The 7055-nt window shown below is 39.2% G+C and overlaps 1 non-coding gene across 1 annotated transcript; it reads left to right on the forward strand.

The window, feature by feature from the left end:
• The first annotated feature begins 1867 nt into the window (after positions 1–1867).
• Positions 1868–1975, forward strand: LOC112731053 (small nucleolar RNA R71). Its single transcript, XR_003166848.1, has one exon. It is a non-coding gene; the product is annotated as a small nucleolar RNA R71 (small nucleolar RNA).
• The last annotated feature ends 5080 nt before the right edge of the window (positions 1976–7055 follow it).

Consider the following 7055-nt stretch of genomic DNA (forward strand, 5'->3'; position numbering starts at 1 on the left):
ATTTTTCTTCCGCTGTTTTTGATTCCGTTTTCAATTTTTCTGTTTATTTTGTGACTCCACATGATCATGAACCTAAGAAAACATGAAAAACAATAAAAATAAGAATTAGATAAACATTGGGTTGCCTCCCAACAAGCGCTTCTTTAATGTCAATAGCTTGACAGTGGGCTCTCATGGAGCCTCACAGATGTGCAGAGCTTTGTTGAGACTCTCCAACACCAAACTTAGAGTTTGGATATGGGAGTTCAACACCAAACTTAGAGTTTGGTTGTGGCCTCCCAACACCAAACTTAGAGTTTGACTGTGGGGGCTCTGGTTGACTTTGCTTTGAGAGAAGCTTTTTCTGCTTCCTCTCCATGGTTGCAGAGGGAGATCCTTGAGTTTTAAACACAAGGGACTTCTCATTCCATTGAAGGAATATTTCACCTCTGTCAACATCAATCACAGCTCTTGCTGTGGCCAGGAAAGGTCTTCCTAGGATGATGGATTCATCCTCTTCCTTTCCAGTATCCAGGACTATGAAATCAGTAGGTATGTAAAGGCCCTCAACCTTTACTAATACATCTTCTACTTGTCCATAAGCCTGTTTTCTTGAGCTGTCTGCCATCTCCAGTGAGATTTTAGCAGCTTGCACCCCATAGATTCCCAGTTTCTCTATTACAGAGAGGGGCATGAGGTTTATTCCTGAACCAAGGTCACACAGAGCCTTAAAGATCATGGTGCCTATGGTGCAGGGTATCATGAACTTTCCAGGATCCTGTCTCTTCTGAGGCAATGTCAGTTGATCCAGATCACTTAGTTCATTGATGAACAAGGGAGGTTCAACTTCCCAAGTATCAATGCCAAATAATTTGGCATTCAGCTTCATGATTGCACCAAGAAACTTGGCAGTTTGCTCTTCAGTAACATCCTCATTCTCTTCAGAAGAGGAATACTCATCAGAGCTCATGAAGGGCATAAGGAGGTTCAATGGAATCTCTATGGTCTCTAGATGAGCCTCAGAGTCCTTTGGTTCCCCAGAGGGAAGCTCCTTATTGATCACTGGACGTCCCAGGAGGTCTTCCTCCTTGGGATTCACGTCCTCTCCTCTTCTCACAGGTTCGGCCATGGCGCTTATGTCAATGGCCTTGCACTCTCCTTTTGGGTTCTCTTCTGTATTGCTTGGGAGAGTACTAGGAGGGATTTCAGTGATCCTTTTACTCAGCTGGCCCACTTGTGCTTCCAGATTTCTAATGGAAGACCTTGTTTCATTCATGAAACTTACAGTGGCCTTAGATAGATCAGAGACTAAATTTGCTAAATTAGAAGCATTTTGTTCAGAGTTCTCTGTCTGTTGCTGAGTGGATGATGGAAAAGGCTTGCTATTGCTAAACCTGTTTCTTCCACCATTGTTAAAGCCTTGTTGAGGCTTTTGATCCTTCCATGAGAAATTTGGATGATTTCTCCATGATGAGTTATAGGTGTTTCCATAAGGTTCACCTAAGTAATTTACCTCTGCTATTGCAGGGTTCTCAGGATCATAAGCTTCTTCTTCATGAGAAGCCTCTTGAGTACTGTTGGATGTAGCTTGCATTCCATGCAGACTCTGAGAAATCATATTGACTTGCTGAGTCAATATTTTATTCTAAGCCAATATGGCATTCAGAGTATCAACTTCAAGAACTCCCTTCTTCATAGGTGTCCCATTACTCACAGGATTCCTTTCAGAAGTGTACATGAACTGGTTATTAGCAACCATATCAATGAGTTCTTGAGCTTCTGCAGGCGTTTTCTTTAGGTGAAAGGATCCACCTGCAGAAGTGTCCAGTGACATCTTTGATAGCTCAGATAAACCATCATAGAATATATCCAGGATGGTCCATTCTGAAAGCATGTCAGAAGGACACTTTTTGATCAACTATTTGTATCTTTCCCAAGCTTCATAGAGGGATTCACCTTTTTTCTGTCTGAAGGTTTGAACATCAGCTCTAAGCTTGCTCAGCTTTTGAGGAGGAAAGTACTTGGCTAAGAAAGCCGTGACCAGCTTATCCCAAGAGTTCAGGCTGTCTTTGGGTTGAGAATCCAACCATAATCTAGCTCTGTCTCTTACAGCAAAAGGGAAAAGCATGAGCCTGTAGACTTCAGGATCTACTCCATTAGTCTTAATAGTATCACATATCTGCAAGAACTCAGTTAAGAACTGAAAATGATCTTCAGATGGGAGTCCATGAAACTTGCAGTTCTGCTGCATCAGAGAAACTAATTGAGGTTTCAGCTCAAAGTTGTTTGCTCCAATGGCAGGAATGGAGATGCTTCTTCCATGTAAATTGGAATTAGGTGTAGTAAAGTCACCAAGCATCTTCCTTACGTTATTATTATTTTCGGCTGCCATCTCCTCTTCCTGTTCGAAAATTTCTAAAAGGTTATCTCTGGATTGTTGTAATTTAGCTTCTCTTAATTTTCTCTTCAGAGTCCTTTCAGGTTCTGGATCTGCTTTAACAAGAATGTTCTTGTCCTTGCTCCTGCTCATATGACAAAGAAGAAGGCACAGAAAAATAATAATAATAATGGAGATCCTTTATACCACAGTATAGGGATTCCTGTGTGAGTGGAAGAAGAGGGGGAGACAAAGAATGTAATATAATGGAAGAAACACAACTGTGAGGATGGAAGAGAGGTGAGATGAGATGTTAGGATATGAATGAATAAATAGAATGAGATGTGGGAGGGATAATTTTCGAAAATTATTTTGAAAAAGAGTTAGTGATTTTCGAAAATGGTTTTTGAAAAATGTTAGTAATTTTTCGAAAATTTTTGAAATAAAAAATAAAAAATAAAAATAATTAGTTAATTAAAAAGAAATTTTTGAAATAGAGGGAAGATATTTTCGAAAATTAGAGAGAGAGAGAGTTAGTTAGGTAGTTTTGAAAAAGTTAAGAAACAAACAAAAAGTTAGTTAGTTGGTTGAAACAAATTTTGAAAAGGTAAGAAGTTAGGAAGTTAGAAAAGATATTTTGAAAAGATATTTTTGAAAAAGATAAGATAAGAAGATATTTTTGAAAAGATATGATAGGAATTAGTTTTTGAAAAGGATTTGATTTTTAAAATCACAATTAATGACTTGATTCATAAGAAATCACAAGATATGATTCTAGAACTTAAAGTTTGAATCTTTCTTAACAAGCAAGTAACAAACTTCAAATTTTTGAATCAAAACATTAATTGATTATGTTATTTTCGAAAATTTGGTATAAAAAATAAGAAAAAGATTTTTGAAAAATATTTTTGGAATTTTCGAAAATAACTAAGAATTTTGAAAAAGATTTGATTTTTGAAAAAGATTTTGAAAAAGATAAGATTTTCAAATTGAAAATTTGATTTGACTCATGAGAAACAATTTGATTTTCAAAAATTTTTGAAAAAGTCAATCCAAATTTTCGAATTTGATGAGAGAAAAGAGGAAAGATATTTTTTTGATTTTTGAATTTTTATGATGCAAGAGAAAAACACTAAAAAGATGCAATGCATGAAATTTTTGAATCAAAACAATGAATGCATGTATGAATGATATGAATATCAAGATGAACACCAAGAACACTTTGAATGTCAAGATGAACATCAAGAACATATTTTTGAAAAATTTTTTATGCCAAGAAAACATGTAAGACACCAAACTTAGAATTCTTTACTGCTTAGGCACTAAGAATTCAAAAATGCATATGATAAACATGAAAAGACACAAAACAAAAAATCATCAAGATCAAACAAGAAGACTTACCAAGAACAACTTGAAGATCATGAAGAACACTATGAATGCATGAGAATTTTCGAAAAATGCAAGATACACATGCAATTGACATCAAACTTATAACATGACTCAAGACTCAAACAAGAAACAGAAAAATATTTTTGATTTTTATGATTTTCTAATTTTTTTGGATTTTTTTTGAAAATTTATTGAAAAAGGGAAAATAAGGATTCCAAAATTTTTAATATGAATTCCAGGAATCTTGCATTCTTAGTCTAAAGCTTCAGTCCAGGAATTAGACATGGCTCACTAGCCAGCCAAGCTTTCAAAGAAAGCTCCGGTCCAAAACACTAGACATGGCCAATGGCCAGCCAAGCTTCAGCATTTAACACGAGAGTATATTGCTCTTTATAACAAATTGCAAGCCTCAGTCCAAATAAGTTTAGACATGGCTTTACAGCCAGCCAGGCTTTACATGCTCCATGAAACACTAGAATTCATTCTTAAAAATCTTGAATAAAATTTTTTGAAAACATTTTTTAAATTTTTTTTTCGAAAACAGATGAGAAAATTTTAGAAATTTTTGAAAAATTTTTGAAAAGAAAATAAAAAGAAAATTACCTAATCTGAGCAACAAGATGAACCGTCAGTTGTCCAAACTCAAACAATCCCCGGCAACGGCGCCAAAAACTTGGTGCACGAAATTGTGATGTCCAGGCTCGAACAATCCCTGGTAATGGCTCCAAAGCTTGGTGCTTTGATCTTAATTCATAATTGTCACAACTTCGATACAACTAACCAGCAAGTGCACTAGGTCGTCCAAGTAATACCTTACGTGAGTAAGGGTCGAATCCCACGGAGATTGTTGGTATGAAGCAAGCTATGGTCACCTTGTAAATCTCAGTCAGGCAGATATAAAGTGATAATGGTGTTTTCGAATAATAATTAATAAAATAGGGATAGAGATACTTATGTAATTCGTTGGTAAGAATTTCAGATAAGCGAATGGAGATGCTTTTCGTTCCTTTGAACCTCTGCTTTCCTGCTATCTTCATCCAATCAGTCTTACTCCTTTCCATGGCTGGCTTTATGTGATACATCACCACTGTCAATGGCTACTTTCGGTCATCTCTCGGGAAAATGATCTAATGCCCTGTCACGGCACGGCTAATCGTCTGGAGGCATCACCCTTGCCAATGGCTTCATCTTATCCTCTCAGTGAATAATATGCTCACGCACCCTGTCACGGCACGGCTATTCATCTGTCGGTTCTCGATCATGCTGGAATAGGATTTACTATCCTTTTGCGTCTGTCACTAACGCCCTGCAATCGCGAGTTAGGAGCTCGTCACAGTCATTCAATCATTGAATCCTACTCGGAATACCACAGACAAGGTTTAGACTTTCCGGATTCTCTTGAATGCTGCCATCATTCTAGCTTACGCCACGAAGATTCTGGTTAGGAGATCTAAGAGATACTCATTCTAGCTTAATTCATGTAGAACAGAAGTGTTTGTCAGGCACGCGTTCATAAGGGAGAAGGATGATGGGCGTCACACATAATCATCACCTTCATCACGTTCTTGGGTGCGAATGGATATCTTAGAAGCGAAATAAGAAGAATTGAATAGAAAACAGTAGTACTTTGCATTAATCTTTGAGGAACAGCAGAGCTCCACACCTTAATCTATGGAGTGTAGAAACTCTACCGTATGAAAATACATAAGTGAAGGTCCAGGCATGGCCGAGATGGCCAGCCCCCTAAAACGTGATCAAAGGATCATAAGGTAATCCAAAGATGATCAAAAGATCAAAAAGACTAGTAAAAGGTCCTATTTATAATAAACTAGTCACTAGGGTTTACATGAGTAAGTAATTGATGCATAAATCCACTTATGGGGCCCACTTGGTGTGTGTTTGGGCTGAGCTTAAGTGTAGCACGTGCAGAGGCCATTTATGGAGTTGAACGCCAGTTTCTGTGCCAGTTTGGGCGTTCAACTCTGGTTTTGGATCCTTTTCTGGCGCTGGCCGCCAGATTTGGGCAGAAGGCTGGCGTTGAACGCCAGTTTACGTCGTCTATTTTTGGCCAAAGTATAAACTATTATATATTTCTGGAAAGCCCTGGATGTCTACTTTCTAACGCAATTGGAAGCGCGCCATTTAGAGTTCTGTAGCTCCAGAAAATCCACTTTGAGTGCAGGGAGGTCAGAATCCAACAGCATCAGCAGTCCTTTTTCAACCTCTGAATCTGATTTCTGCTCAAGTCCCTCAATTTCAGCCAGAAAATACCTAAAATCACAGAAAAACACACAAACTCATAGTAAAGTCCAGAAATGTGAATTTAACACAAAATCTATTAAAAACATCCCTAAAAGTAACTAGATCCTACTAAAAACAAACTAAAAAAAATGTCAAAAAGCGTATAAATTATCCGCTCATCATGGTTCTAATGGTGGTTTCCTGGGCAGCTCGAACGTTGGTTCCCGGTGGCAGAAGGCTCAGGCAACTTGCAGAATTCAGAGGCAGAGGCAGAATAGGAGATAAAGATGAGTAGTGACATGGATAAATTTCTTTAGAATTAGAACAGTACCCTCGGCAAGCTCCAACAACCTTCCCGGGGACAGCTACGGCGGCGCGGTGGTTCGGCGACCGCGCTACAGCCCTTGTCGAGCTTTGGCGTCATCAACGGTGATGCCTCTCAGTACCATCGCGTTCCGTTCGGCGACGGCCAAGCCTCCTTGCCAGCGACGACGTTCGGGCTCCCTTCCTCAGCGGCGGCTCTGATGGCAATAGCAAGGCAAAGCAACGACGATAAACCCTAGTGGCAGCAGCGATGGTCAGCGGCGCTCTTTGGACGACTACGCGTGCGATGGGTCCAACGGCGGTGGGGACAGCCAAGACAACGGCGACCGTAGCGGCTCAACGACCCCTCGGGAGCTCCGTCTCCTTTCTCGCGCGATGACGGCAACCACTCAGTGGAGGCGACGGCAGCGAGCTGGACAGCGCAGAGTGCGGCAGTCCGGTGGTCACGTCACGGCGGCAGCGGAGCAGCATCTCTTCCCTTTCTCTGTTTCTTTCTCAATTGTGTGTGTGATGTTTACGTTTAGGAAAGGAAAGGGGGTGGGGGTGCGGCTGAGTGTGGTGAGGGAGTGAGGGTTAGGGTTTTTTAATTTAAGAATTTAGGTTTCTGAGTTTGATTTGGGAATTAGGGTTAGAAATTAGGATTTTATAAAAGAATAATGGATAGCTATGAATAGATATTTTGATAAAATTGAAGGGTAGAGTAATTTTAAAATCAAATATATTCTATTAAAAATATTTAGGAACA

This window comes from Arachis hypogaea, chromosome 12 (assembly GCF_003086295.3).
Source record: "Arachis hypogaea cultivar Tifrunner chromosome 12, arahy.Tifrunner.gnm2.J5K5, whole genome shotgun sequence".
NCBI lineage: Eukaryota > Viridiplantae > Streptophyta > Magnoliopsida > Fabales > Fabaceae > Arachis > Arachis hypogaea.